Here is a 15300-nt window from a genome sequence, read left to right on the forward strand (position 1 = left end):
TGGCCTGAGCCCTGGACCCAGCTAAAAATAGTTCAGAGCCTTGCCAGCTGGGAGCTGGGCTATGTTTAGCAGGAACTGGCACACGAGTGAAATGGGGTGGAGTCAAGTAGACACTTTGGATCCGGTAGGCATAGCTCTCCCGCAGGAGACTGTTTAGGCCATGCCTGGCATCAGTAACTCAGGCTGTTTCCCACACTACAGGCCAGCACTGTGGGCTCTCAGTTTATTGGGAAATGGAAATAAAAGGGAAGGATAAAAGTCCACTGGGAAGCAAACTGGACAGAAAGGAACTCTGAGCAGCTAAACTCTGGCTAATCCCAGGGTATACCTGCCTTTTCTCTTCACCAGGTTAGACTTTTAATTTTTGATTTGGTAAATTTGAATTCCTTTTTCAACAACTCATATAAAAATGTTATGTTTATGTTTAGGGAGGCCAGGTACTGTGGTTCATGCCTGTAATCTCAGCACTTTGGGAGGCCGAGACGGGCGGATTGTTTGAGGTCAGGAGTTCAAGACCGACCTGGCCAACATGGCCAGCACTGTCTCTACTAAAAATACAAAAATTAGCCAGCTGTGGTGGCACACGCCTGTAATTCTAGCTACTCAGGAGGCTGAGGCAGGAGAATCGATTGGACCTGGGAGGCGGAGGTTGCGGTGAGCACAGATCCTGCCACTGCACTCTGGCCTGGGCAACAGAGCAAGACTGTAAAAAAAAAAAAAAAAAAAAAAAAAAAGAAAAGAAAAGAAAAAAGAGTTATGTTTATGTTTGGGGAAAGCAGGTGCAGAATTATTTAGATTGCAATCATGAAAAGTTCCCTGGATGGTTTTGCTGCCAAATTAGCTTAACCTGGGGAATTCACTTCAGGTAACTTCCTCCTCCTTTACTGTGATCATCCAAAAGGCAGGGATGGCTAGTATAATTATCCATGTCACAGGGATGCTTAGAGGCTTAATTAATGTTCATAACCCACTTTGAAGTATTCAGATGAAGAGACAGTTGATAGAAATGGTGGTGTTCTAAGTTCTACTTACAAACTGTGGCAAGTTGCAAAGCAAATTTTGAAGTTATTTTTTGGTACTCTACTTCCAAATATACTAGCATGGCAACTCCAAGATCCACCCTGATTTAGTTAGAGTCACTGCGACTCAGAAAATTTAGAGGACTCTATTTCTACATTTTGTTCACTTTTTTTTTTTTTTTTTTTTTTTTTTGAGACGGAGTCTCGCTCTGTCGCCCAGGCTGGAGTGCAGTGGCCGGATCTCAGCTCACTGCAAGCTCCGCCTCCTGGGTTTACGCCATTCTCCTGCCTCAGCCTCCCGAGTAGCTGGGACTACAGGTGCCCGCCACCTCTCCTGGCTAGTTTTTTGTATTTTTTTTAGTAGAGACGGGGTTTCACCGTGTTAGCCAGGATGGTCTCTATCTCCTGACCTCGTGATCCGCCCGTCTCGGCCTCCCAGAGTGCTGGGATTACAGGCTTGAGCCACCGCGCCCGGCCATTTTAATTTTTTAAAATTTTAAAATTTTTAAATATTTATTTGTTTATTTATTTATTTGTTTGTTTGTTTTGTTTTGTTTTGTTTTTGAGACGGAGTCTTGCTCTGTGGCCCAGGCTGGAGTGCAGTGGCGTGAGCTCGGCTTACTACAACCTCTGCCTCCTGGGTTCAAGTGATTCTCCCACCTCAGCTTCCAGAGTAGCCAGGATTACAGGCATGCACCACCATGCCTGGCTAATTTTTTTGTATTTTTAGTAGAAACGGGGTTTCACCATGTTGCTCAGGGTAGTCTCGAACTCCTGACTTCAGGTGATTCACCCACCTCGGCCTCTCAAAGTGCTGGGATTATAGGCATAAACCACTGTGTCCAGTCATTTTGTTCATTTTTAAAAGGAAGGTGTAAATATGAGGTGATTTATAACAAGTGGCATTTGGAGGAATGACACTAAACAAGTTGGTATGTCGCTACTGTCAGCAAATAGAGAACTTTTAGCCCACAACTAAGATGCAAAACAACTTTCAGGTGAGGGAAATAAATGTGCCAAACTCTGAGATCAAATGTAAACTTTAAGCCAAACACTATGAATACCATTAGAAACTTTTTTTTTCTTTCTTTAGAGACGGGTTCTTGATTTGTTGCCCAGGCTGGAGTACAGTGGTGTGATCATAGCTCACTCCAGGCTTGAATTCCTGGGCTCAGGCGATCCTCTCACCTCAGCCTCCCAAGTAGTTAGGACTGTAGGCACATGCACCACACCTGACTTTTAAAAATAGTTTGGACAGATGAGGTCTTTCTATGTTGCCCAGGCTGGTCTCAAACCCCTGGCCTTAAGTGGTTCTCCTGCCTCAGCCTTTCAAAGCACTGGGATTACAAGTATGAACCACGATGTCTGGACTAGAAACCTTTCTAAAATAAATCCATCTTGCTTCATCATTTGGAGATGGCTTAGGATACTGTCTTTTCCATTCTTGAGAAGGAGAAACCCTGAAATATTGTTGATAAAAACCTATCTGGGAGATGGCACTAAGACTCTGTCAAGGATGTAGTCTCCCTTTATGTAGTAACCAATGCATTAGGTTTTGCTTGATTAAAAAAGAATCAAGTCTGCAAGCAAACAAAAATGTGGTGGGCTGAATAATGAAAATGAAAATGATGGGCCGGGTGAGTGGCTCACGCCTGTAATCCCAGCACTTTGGGAGGCCAAAGCGGGTGAATCACCTGAGGCCAGGAGTTCGAGACCAGCCTGATCAACATGGTGAAACCCCATCTCTACTAAAAATACAAAAATTAACCAGGCATGGTGGCATGCGCCTCTAGTCCCAGCTACTTAGGAGGCTGAAGCAGGAGAATCGCTTGAACCAGGAAAGCAGAGATTGCAGTGAACTGAGATGGTACCACTACACTCCAGCTTGGGCAACAGAATGAGACTTCATCTCAAAAAAAAAAAAAAAAAAAAAAAAGATGATGCTAATGGTGAAAATACTAATAGCCATCAGGTATTGAGGGCTTACTAGGTGCTAGACACTGTTCTAAGAGCTTTATATATCTTGACTCGTCTGATCCCACCAATAACCCTAGAAGATAGAACCTACTGTTATCCTTATTTTACGGACAAAGAAACTGAGACTTAGAGAAGTTAAGTAACTAACTTGCTTATGGTTATACAGCTTACCAGCTAGCAGTGGTTTTCAAAACACTAGTGTGCATTACACTTCTCCAAAAAGCTAGTTAAAATTCGTATCTTAGCTCAAGACCAGAAATTCTGATTAGAAGTGTGAGATGGGGTCTAGAAAAGTGCATTTTGGCTGGGCGCGATGGCTCACGCCTGTAATCCCAGCACTTTGGGAGGCCGAGGCAGGCAGATCACGAAGTCGGGAGATTGAGACCATCCTGACCAACATGGCAAAACCCTGTCTCTACTAAAAATACAAAAATTAGCTGGGTGTGGTGGTGCGTGCCTGTACTCCCAGCTACTTAGGAGGCTGAGGCAGGAGAATCGCTTGAACCAGGGAGTTGGAGGTTGCAGTGAGCCAAGATCGTGCCACTGGACTCCAGCCTGGTGACACAGCGAGACTGTCTCAAAAAAAAAAAAAAAGAAAGAAAGAAAAAGAAGAATGCATGCATTTTTAATAAATCCCTGGAAACCTGGTCAGCATAGGGAAACCCTGTCTCTACAAAAAGTTAAAAGATTGGCTGAGCATGGTGGCGCATGCCTGGGGTCTCAGCTACTCAGGAGGGTGAAGCAGGAGAATCACTTGAGCCTGGGAGGCTGAGGCTGCAGTGAGCTGTGATCATGCCACTGCACTCCAGCCTGGTAGACAGAGTGAGATCCTGTCTCCAAACATAAAAAATAAAAATAAATCCCTGGGACCAGGTGTCATGGCTCACGCCTATAATCCCAGAACTTTGGGAGGCTGAGGTAGGAGGATCACTTGAGGCCAGGAATTTGAGCCCAGCCTGGGCAAAATGGTGATACCTTGTGTCTACAAAAAGGTTAAAAATTAGCCGGATGCAGTGGCACGTGTCTGTAGTCCCAATTCCTTGGGAGGCTGAAGTGGGAGGATTGCTTGAGCCCACGAGTTTGAGGTGGCAGTGAGCTATGATTGTACCACTGCACTCCAGTCTGGGTGATAAAACAAGACCCATTCTTTAAGAAAAAAAATAAACAAAAATAAAAATAAATCCCCAAGGCAAATCAATTGTAGGAAGCCATTAGACCACTCTTTGGGAAGTAGTGGCCTAGACCTAGGAAAAGGAGAGGCTGGGAGTTGAAATTTTCCAGTGTTTCTCCAGCATTTATTGGCCTTCCCTGTCCAGCCAAATAGCAGGTCATTGGCCTAGCTGGGACTGTATGTCCTTGTAGTGAAAAAAGGCTGTATCAGGCTTCCAATGCTTAATGAAAATAGCCTTTCTTTTCTTTTTTTCTTTCTTTTTTTTGAGACGGAGTTTCACTCTTGTTGCCCAGGCTGAAGTGCAGTGGAGCAATCTCAGCTCATTGCAACCTCTGCCTCCTAGGTTCAGGTGATTCTCCTGCCTCAGCTTGCCTAGTAGCTGGGATTACAGGCACCTGCCGCCATGCCCAGCTAATTTTTTGTGTATTTAGTACAGATGGGGTTTCACTATGTCGGCGAGGCTGGTCTCGAACTCCTGACCTCAGATGATCCACCCGCCTCAGCCTCCCAAAGTGCTGGGATTACAGGCATGAGCCACTGCGCTCGGCTGAAAATAACCTTTCAAAATATCCAACTTGATTTGTTCAGCTTCCATATATGACATTTAACCTTCTGATTTTAATATGGTTTCTTAAATAGATTTTTTCCTACCAGGAAGAGCATGTGCTGACCAACAGACATGAATTTCAGCCTGATAGTTATAACATTCACAGGAATGAATAAATGGCACTGTATTTTATTAATCAGTCTATTATAACTCTGATTAATGTAAATCAATTTCTCAGAGCCAGCTCTCTTTTAAATAAATGGAGAACAATGAGTTTTATGAATTTGCAATCTTTGGGCCCAGCACACATTTTGAGGCCTCATTTATGCTTTCCTTAGTATACACACATCACTAAGCTGGAAGGCACATTTTGAGACCCAGAATCCTGACACCTCCATGCCTTCAAAAGGATAAGTTTATCAAGTTTAATAAAACAATTCATGAAACATCACTCGCCTGGGTCCTCCTTTCCCTGTGACTTTTAAACACCTGTGACCTCTGAGATACTGAGGGGCATGGTGATACATTTTTAACATCTTTGCCCTTTTGCTCTTTTCAAATGCCACTTGTGGCTGAGTGTAGTGGCTCATGCCTGTAATCCCAACACTTTGGGAGGTCGAGGAAGGGAGATAACATGAGGCCAGGCGTTCAAAACCAGCCTGGCCAACATGGCAAAACCCCGTCTCTACTGAAAATACAAAAATTAGCTGGGTGTGGTGGTGCATGCCTGCAATCCATGCTACTTGGGTGACTGAGGCCGGAGAATCGCTTGAACCCAGAAGGCAGAGGTTGCAGTGAGCCAAGATCACACCATTACACTCCATCCTGGGTGACAGAGTAAGACCCTGCCTAAATAAATAAATAAATAAAATAATAAAATAATAAAATAAAACATGTTACTCATCTGCTTTGGTATGAGGTATAACCTAGAAAATCTGGAAAAGACACACAAATGAACTTTGCCAGAAACAAAGCTGTGGAGACTAAACCAATCCATATCACACACCTAACTTTCCTCATTATGTATTTTTCTGCAAGGGCAAAAAAAAAAAAAAAAAAAAAAAAAATGAGGCAGGGTAAAGCAATGACAATTTCCATGGTCTCTGTAAATGAGGAAATTGTCAAAGGTATTTGCCACTGATACACTCCACATCCTGTACTTTTTTTTTTTTTTTTTTTTTTTTTTTTTTTTGAGACAGGAGCCTTGCTCCATTGCCCAGATTAGAGTGCAGTGGCTTGATTACAGTTCACTGCAGCCTCGACTGTCTGGGCTCAAGTGATCCTCTTGTCTCCTAAGTAGCTGGGATCACAGGTGCGTGCCAGGCTAATTAAAAAAATTTTTTTTTGTAGATACTGAGGTCTCTCTGTATTGCCCAGGCTGGTCTCAAACCCCTGACCTCCAGCGATCCTTCCACCACAGCCTCCCAAAGTGCTGAAATTACAGGTTTGAGCCATATGCCCAGTTTCTTCTGTGTTCTCAATGGACAACTTATTATTACTGCTACTCTCCTCCTTGCCCATCAGTCCTCCTCTGACTGCGTTAGCTTTCTTTCTATTCTCAGCACTCCCCAAGCCTGGTCTTCCTTTTGGGTCTTTGTCTGGGGCCTTGCTCTAGCTGTAATGTTCTTTACTCCTAGATTCCCATGATTGGCTCCTTCTTGTCCTTGAGTCTCAGCTAAAATGTTATGTTTCAGAAAGGCCTTCACTGATGATCCCATCTAAAGTAATCACTCTCTTTTACCCCATTCATTTTATTCTCTGCATAGCATTTACCCATTGCTGAGATTTTTCTTATTTATCTTTTTTTTTTTTTAATATTCTATCTCCTGTCAACTAGAATGTAAGCCCTGATAGGGCAGGACTCTTTTATTACACTATATTTTCACTATTGTATCTACAGTGCCAAAAACTATCCCTAACACAGGGGAGATGCTCTACACATGTTTGGGGAGGAGGGAGGAAGGAAGGGAGGGAGGAAGAGAGGGAAGAAGGAAGGAAAGTGGGAAGAAAGGAAAGAAAGGAAGACAATTGGGAAGGATGTTTCTGATCTGAGGCTGACTGTTGGAGGCATCCAACTGGTTATTATTTTGCTTAACAGCAAAATATTTTTATCCACCTCCTTTGGAAACAAGAGATCTTAAAGATGTTTTGAGTTGATTACATAAGACTATTTAACAGTGGTTATGAAAACAGATGAGTTATCCTGAGAGGCTTTACTAGATATTTGTCATCATGAGCTCAGTCTCACAAGTTATTACAATAAGAAATCAGGAAAAACTGCTTATGTGTTTGAATTCAAGTAGCTAAGTCTCAAAATATAATAAAAACAGTTGCACTACAGATTTTCTTTCAAAATAGCTCAAAAATACCCTGTTGGCAGCAAAGGGAGTAATAATAAAATATCTTCTAAAAAACCTGAAAATAGGAAATAAATTTGCCTTCTGAAAGTTAAACCAGTCAGATACACACACACACACATGCACACATGTGGACATGCACAGTATCACACAGAGATTAGGCTAAACCCAATGAGGGAGTCAACTGAGAGATAACCAGTGTACGCCTGAAGACTTTGGGAACACCCCTAACTTCAGTGACCTGGGGGTAATCCAGGAAGGCAATCACCAGAATGTGTTTGTTAATTTAATCTGTCGTATGGAGAAAGTCTGGATGAACAGAGGAGGAAGGCAGAGAGCTGTCAGCCTGTAGCCTGGAAAACCTCAACCTAAGAAGCAAGAAGTGGGTAGCAAGTACTGTTCAAGAGAGAAGGGGCCTTGGCCTAAAGATCTGAGCTCTCAGGTCTCTGTAGCAAATGTTTATCTTTGGATAAATCATCTACCCACCTCTCCTTATTCAGATTTCATGCTTCACATGGCTCCCTGTGTGCTCAAGCCTGATTATAGGAAGCAAAGACTCTGGTCTGCTGATGTGAAGGCTCACCTGTTAGCTGGTTGCATTTATGGTTAAATGGAATGAATTTGAATTCTGGCTATACAGCAGTCTCTGTGAGCTTGGATTAGTATGGGTTTACCTGTGAGATAAAGTTCCAGAGCAGAGTGACTTGTGACTTGTGTTGGGTCCATACTACGTGGCAGACAGTGGACCAGAATTTATACCACAAATCCAGGTTGGCTTTGAGAAGACACTGCCACTAAGGACTGATCTAAGCTTAGTTCCCTTTCAAGTTCACCAATTGTATGACTCACGACATTGAATGAGGGGAAGACTAAAGGCTGAGAGTGTGATACCGGCTGACTCACCTTCTTCAAGAACCCAAAAGACCCCAATGGATAAGATGTGGATACTGTAGTCGATAGGTCAGTAAACTTTTTCTGTAAAGGGCCAGAAAACAAATCTATTAGGCTTGTGGACCACACACAGCCTCTATTATCTATCAGTTATCTTGTTGTTGTAGTAGTAGTAGTAGTAGTAGTTGTTGTTGTTGTTGTTGCTGTTGTTGTTGTTTTGGGGGTCAGAATCTTGCTCTGTCGCCCAGGCTGAAGTGCAGTGGTGTGATCTCTGTTCACTGCAACTTCCACCTCCCAGGTTCAAGGAATCCTCCTGCCTCAGCCTCCGAGTAGCTGAGATTACAGGTATGCACCACCATGCCCAGCTGATTTTTTGTATTTGTAGTAGAGATGGGGTTTCACCATGTTGGCCAGGCTCGTCTCTAACTCTTGACCTCAAGTGATCCGCCCACCTCTGCCTCCCAAAATGTTGGGATTACAGGCATGAGCCACTGCACCCAGCCTTATTATTATTATTATTGTTATTATTATTTTGAGACAAATTCTTGCTCTGTCACCCAGACTGAAGTGCAGTGGTGTGATCTCATCTCACTGCAACGTCCGCCACCCAGATTTAAGCGATTCTCCTGGCTCAGCCTCCAGAGAAGCTGGGACTACAGGCATGCACCACCACGCCTGGCTAATTTTTGTATTTTTAGTAGAGACGGGTTTTTGCCATGTTAGTCAAGCTGGTCTCGAAGTCCTGGCCTCAAGTAATCTTCCACCTTGGCCTCCCAAAGTGCTGGGATTACAGGCATGAGCCACTGTGCCCAGTCTGTTATTTATTTTTTATACAACTCTTTGAAAATATAAAAACCATTTTTTGCTCCTGGTACAAAAACAGGCTCCTGGCCACATTTGGCCTGAGGGGGTGCAGTTTACTGACCCCTGCTATAGTCCTGAGCTGGCCACTCATTTATGGGGAGACCACAGGCAAGCTACTTTAATTAGTTTATTCATAAACAAACAGTACATTCATAATTTACCTTATTCCACTCCAGGTGTGTGACCACTAACTTCGCCAGTCTGTGAGGCCAGATAACCAAATATGAAAACTGGGTGGGTCGAGCTGTAGAAGCTGGGGGCTGAGAGTGTCTTGTACTGGCATGGTGCGGCGTGGCTAGCCAAGGAGACATATGACCCCAAGAGGGGCCGGACAAGAGCTGCTGTCTTTGAGAACACTTTGGAAAACAAGCATTGTCTGAATAAAGTCTTGACTAAAGATAAGACTTCCTAGATAAAGCTAAGGAGAAAATGCTCTTGGTCAGGAATCTCAAAGATCTCTGAGATATTTCCTAAGGGCCTCTCAGCTACACACTTACCCTTCTGTGGGCTTGTAAATGCCTGGCTCTGTAGGGCCCTATCAGCTCTCTCCCATTCATCCAAGTAAAGGGAGCTGTCCTAGGAATTTGGAGAACATACCCAAATTGCACCTCAATGAATGGGGATCGCTGGAAACTGGATCTTCTGGAACCCAGCTATAGTTAAATAAATTATTTCCTTGAGTGGGGAATAAGACTTACTGAAAGAAAGGAATTGAACCAACTTTGCTGTTTGTTTTTTTGGGTAAGTTTAGTAGGCAGTCTAAATATGTCATTCCTATTACAGCTTTTTCATTACATATTTTATTCTTTAGAATTTAAATCACTTAAAATTTTTATTTATTTTAACTCAAAATATGCAGATGAGCAGATTCATGTATGACCAGAAGGTAAACCAGGATCTCAGAGCAGCCGGAGAGGTGGTGACAGAACCGTCAATGGAACCCTGGGCTCTGGATTCTAACTCCTTTTCACTCACTCTTTTTTTGTTGTTGTTTTGTTTTTTTTCTTTTGAGATGGAGTCTTGCTGTGTCACCAGGCTGGAGTACAGTGGCACAATCTCGGCTCACTGCAACCTCCGCCCCCTGGGTTCAAGCAATTCTCCTGCCTCAGCCTCCCAAGTAGCTGGGACTACAGGCACCTGCCGCCATGCCCAGCTAATTTTTTTTTTTTTTTTTTTGTATTTTAGTAGAGACAGGGTTTCACCATGTTGCCCAGGCTGGTCTTGAACTCCTGAGCTCAGGCAATCTGCCCACCTTGGCCTCCCAAAGTGCTAGGATTACAGATGTGAGCCACCGCGCCTGGCCTATTTTCACTCTTTATTGCAGTGATTCTTGAATGCTGTTATGGATAGGGATGGGGACAGGGTGGGGTGGGGAGCTCTGTGTAGTTTGAAAAAGATTTTATCCCTCTTAATTCCCAGTTGAAATTCACTGATCTACAATTCATCTGATTTTGCCTTGGTCTTCTTGAAACCTCTTCAAACAAAACAAAACGAAAAAATAACACTCAAGCTGGAGAACGGTTCTACTTATTCAGAAGTGGCCAGCAGAAGAGCTATAGAGAACAGAGTGATTCCTGAATCAGCAAACCCCATGAGCTTGGATGATTCAAACCAAACTGTGGCCAGGATCAGCCTCATTCACTGGCAAGAACCCGCCCAATAAATCGCAAGATAGAACCACTTTAAGTCCTCTCTTTTCTAAAATAGAAGAGAGGAGTGTGTCTCCTACTCATTGTGTTCATTTCAAAAGGATCAAAGACAAGTCAATTTTTTTAGAATATGAATCTGTGGCAAATAGATAACTCGAATAAGATAAAAATCATTCTCCATCAAAGGAAGGTGGATTGAAGGGGTAACACACTCTCAAAATACCCGCAACAACACCTCACCCCAACAAATAACACGTAAATGTGAGATTTCAAGTAGGTTAATAACATAAAGAGAACACTCAGAGGAGCCAGGAAGAGAGTCTGGCATCAACATTAGAGAAGTACTATGGCTGACCAGGCGTGGTGGCTCACACCTGTAATCCCAGCACTTTGGGAGGCAGAGGCAGGCAGTTTGTTTGAGCTCAAGAGTTCGAGACCAGCCTGGGCAACATGGTGAAAACCCATCTTTACTAAAAATACAAAAATTAGCTGGGTGTGGTTGTGCGTGCCTGTTATCCCAGATACTCAGGAGGCTGAGGCACGAGAATCTCTTGAACCCGGGAGGTGGAGGCTGCAGTGAGATGAGATTGTGCCCCTGCACTCCAGCCTGGGCAACAGAATAAGACCCTGTCCCAAAAAACAAAACAAACAAGAAAAGAAGTAACTATAGCCACATACAGTGTAGCTATTAAACACCTTATTTGAAATAATATGAGCTGCTACCTAGAATCATATACATTTTAGAGTTTGGATCGACCCTAGAGACATTTTGCAGGTGAAGAAACTGAGTCTCTGCTCTGGACTCAGAATCTGAGTGCTGGGCTGGACCAGGAGCCTTGTGTGTACCTCTAGCACAGCACGTAGCATAGAATGCTCTAGCCTGAGCTCCTGGACTGCAGACCATATTCTTTCTCTTTCTATTCCTAACAGCTAGAAAAGTGTCTGGCACTTAGTAGGTGTCTAGTAATGTTTAATACACCAAACAGAAGAAGCAAGAGTGTAAATCCTAGGGCAATAAGAGAAAAAAATTTAGAGGAAAAATCCTTCTCTGATCTCTCAGAGCATGGTAGGGTGAAATTACCCAAAAAAGCAAAAGTGAACTTGACTTCAGTGTGGCTTTTTTTAGGTGAACATCCAAGTCACAGGTAAGCATTTGCCAGACTGTCCAGAGCGATCACTTCATCACTTCCATCATCGCTATTAATAACACGGCTTGCTTATTCTGTCTTATTTGAGTATTAGAATGAGTTCACTTGCAATTAAGTTCCCTGCTTTAATTAAAGCAGAAATAAAAAATAGGTAGACAAGTGACTTTCATTCAAGTTTTTCAGACATGTTTCACTTTTGAAATCTGAAGTATTAAGTGTTAAGCTTTGTTTGAAGTTAAAAGTACAGATTATCTCATCATGGAAAAGATTAAATTATAATGCTATCTACCTTATGATTAAAGTGGCTTGTCAGATTTTAGTAGCTGTTGGGAAAGAATCATATCTTTTCTGTATCTAAATTGTTTGATTCTTTTCCCTGAAAGGACAAAAAAATACTGTGAACCCTTAATTTCAACAGCACAAAGAATTGTGCCTTCCATATTTATAAACCAGCCCCAAGACAAAGGGAAACAATATGGAATTAAACATTACATTCTCTTAAGAAATATTTTCTTTCAGGGTTACATAAATATCTTTATGCTTTTCCATTTTCTTTTTGAAACAGAGTAACCCTATGACATTTCAAAGTGAAATAGCTACACACACACAATTTTTATAGAGAGGCTAGGATGACTTTTTTTAGAAGTATAATTAACCACACACACAGCATATTATTCACTGTCCTATGACCTTTGTTATTTAATTTCATATTCTGAAAATGTTTGCTTCTAAATTTACTCAGGAAAATGAGGAAATGTTATGGTTGCTTTGCTGGCTGTATATTACAGTGAAGTATACCCAGAATAGTTTTCAAATGTGGATGTTAAAAAATATGCGTTGTTTGCCTGCTTTGGCATGTAAAAGATTTAACAAAAGCATGGTAATTTGGATTTATCAGAGAGACCCCCAGCCAAGGTCTTGAAAAATTCTAAGTAACTATAAAGTATGGTGCCTGGTGGGGTCAAGGAGAGGAGCACACCCACTGGAGTAGGGGACAAAAGCCAGTGGCTGTGGATGTCCCTGAAAAGTCTCCCTCCCCCTGCCTTCCCAGCCCCCACTGCTGTCCCTCCTATTCCATTGCCTCCAGGGACCATGATGTGGCTGGAGTAGATCAGGGGTTAAACATATATACACATATTTTAAAAGTTGTACAATCCCTTCCACTAAAACAAAAACATAAACAAAAACCCTCTATTACACAGCAGGTGAAAAGGACCTCCTATGGTTTATCTGTGGTTTGGGGGTGGGGGTCAGAGGCACCTCAGTGGAACCTAGGAATATATGAAATGACATTTTGGAATCTCTGCTCTAATATGCCTGCCACTAGAAGTTGGGTCACTTTCCTTACTCTAGTGTGATGCCATTGCCTAGGCCAGAGCCACATATATGGGAGTGCAGGTTGTGCCCTGTGCCAGGTGCCCAACCAAGAGGGCCATTAGGGATAAAAATCCGGCCCTGGCTTCTCTTGCTGAGCCTGGCTCCCTGGTGCAGAGCTGATTCTGCAGGGAGGAAAGGGCCTCCTTTGTGTTATGTCTGCCTGGAGGGAATGTGGTTTTCTTTTTCTTTTTTTTTTCTGAGACAGAGTCTTGCTCTGTTGCCCAGGCTGGAGTACAGTGGCAAGATCTCGGCTCACTGCAAGCTCTGCCTCCCAGGTTCACGCCATTCTCCTGCCTCAGCCTCCTGAGTAGCTGGGACTACAGGCGCCCGCCACCACACCCGGCTAATTTTTTGTATTTTTAGTCGAGACGAGGTTTCACCATATTAGCCAGGATGGTCTCGATCTCCTGACCTCGTGATCAGCCCATCTCGGCCTCTCAAAGTGCTGGGATTACAGACGTGAGCCACTGCACCTGGCCTTTCGTTTTTTTTTTGAGACAGAGTCTTGCTCTGTCACCTAGGCTGGAGTGCAGTGGTGTGATCTCAGCTCACTGCAACCTCTGCTTCCTGGGTTCAAGCAATTCTTTTGCCTCAGCCTCCTGAGTAGCTGGGATTACAGGCACCCACCACCTCACCCAGCCAACAGGGTTTCACCATGTTGGCCAGGCTGGTCTCAAACTCCTGACCTCAAGTGATCTGACTGCCTCGGCCTCCCAAAGTGCTGGGTTTACAGGTGTGAGCCACTGCACCTGGCCAAAAGCCAAAACATTTTAATAAAAATGTGCTCTATACTTCAATCCTGACAAATCCATAACATCATAAAAAACATTTCTTTTGTTTTATTTTGAGATGGGAGTTTCACTCTTGTTGCCCAGGCTGGAGTGCAATGGCACGATCTCGGCTCACTGCAACCTCCACCTCCCTGGTTCAAGCGATTCTCCTGCCTTAGCCTCCCGAGTAGCTGGAATTACAGGTGCCCGCCACCATGCCCAGCTAATTTTTTTGTATTTTTAGTAGACACGGGGGTTTCACTATGTTGGCCAGGCTGGTCTTGAACTCCTGACCTCATGATCCTCCCACCTCGGCCTCCCAAAGTGCTGGGATTACAGGCATGAGCCACTGCGCCTGGGCCATTAAAAACATTTGTAAAGCTATGGTGTTGATAAAGTATTATGAAAGACAGCAAAAAAGAGGGCCAATTTTTAGTTTTTATTGCACATGTTTAGAGGAGCTAGTGACATTTTGTATGATTAATAAAAGACATTGTTTAATAAAAGACATTGTTTATGTCTTTATTTATGTATTCCACAACATTTATTTTATTTTTTCCATTTCAGGGAAACCACTATGTTGTTACAATAAAGATTTTCATGTAATTTGTGTTCAACTGATAGTGATAATGTGACAAGTTAAAAATGAAAGTAATTGTGTATAAAATTTGAGTATATTTTCATCAAAATGTAAGTTAAAGTGATTGTAAATTTTAAGATCATAATTACTTTGTATATCTTCAAGAAAATTATTGTTTTAAAATATTTATATCTATTAAATTTAGAAGGCAAAATAAAAAATAATATATGAATACAAACATTTTAAATAAAAATCATTTAAATAAAACTGAACTTTTTTTTCTTTTTAAGAGGTCTTACTGTATTTCCCAGGCTGATCTCAAAGTCCTTGGCTCAAGCTATTCTCTCACCTAGGTCCCCCAAAGTGCTGGATTACAGGCATGAGCCACCAGCCTTGGCAATATGGCGAAACCCCATCTCTACAAAAAATACAAAAATTAGCCAGGCGTGGTGGTGCACACCTGTAATCCCAGCAACTTGGAAGGCTGAGGTGGGAGGATGGTTGAGACTAGGAGGTGGAGGTTGCAGTGAGCTGAGATTGTGCCAGTGCGCTCCAGCATGGATGACAGAGTCTGACTTTGTCTCGGGGGGAAAAAAAAAGTATTAAGAGTTGTTTGCTATTGCAAAATATCCTCAGTCACAATGCACAATGTGCAACTGTTGCAAATGCCACTTAATTCCCAAGTACCTCCAGAACTTGGAGTTGGAAAACAGAGAAGCTGGAAAAGGGATCCTCAGCATTCCTAGCCAATGATACTTGGTAATGCAAGAATCTATTGCATTCATATTCTCTGAGAGGAGGAATTTGACAACTTAATTAATTTGTCCTTTTTTATGTAAGAGTTTCTGCCACTCAAATCTTTCCGAAGCCATTTTTTTTCCCCTAATGTCAGCAGCAACAAAACCCACAAAGCTTCTTGTTTTGAAGACATAGGGCAGGAGAGATACAGA

General features: G+C 42.8%; 1 protein-coding gene and 1 long non-coding RNA gene across 2 annotated transcripts in view; one reads left to right on the top strand and one right to left on the bottom strand.

Moving 5' to 3' along the window:
* Positions 1-15300, bottom strand: part of WDR43 (WD repeat domain 43) — a 254939-nt gene that overhangs the window by 211854 nt on the left and 27785 nt on the right. The gene's annotated exons all lie outside the window — the stretch shown is intronic.
* LOC126933851 (uncharacterized) overlaps positions 153-15300 on the top strand; it is a 28152-nt gene continuing 13004 nt past the window's right edge. The window contains exon 1 of the long non-coding RNA XR_007718745.1: positions 153-348. This is a non-coding gene — a long non-coding RNA (uncharacterized LOC126933851). The remainder of the gene's footprint in view (positions 349-15300) is intronic.

This window comes from Macaca thibetana, chromosome 13, assembly GCF_024542745.1.
Source record: "Macaca thibetana thibetana isolate TM-01 chromosome 13, ASM2454274v1, whole genome shotgun sequence".
Taxonomy (NCBI): Eukaryota; Metazoa; Chordata; class Mammalia; order Primates; family Cercopithecidae; genus Macaca; species Macaca thibetana.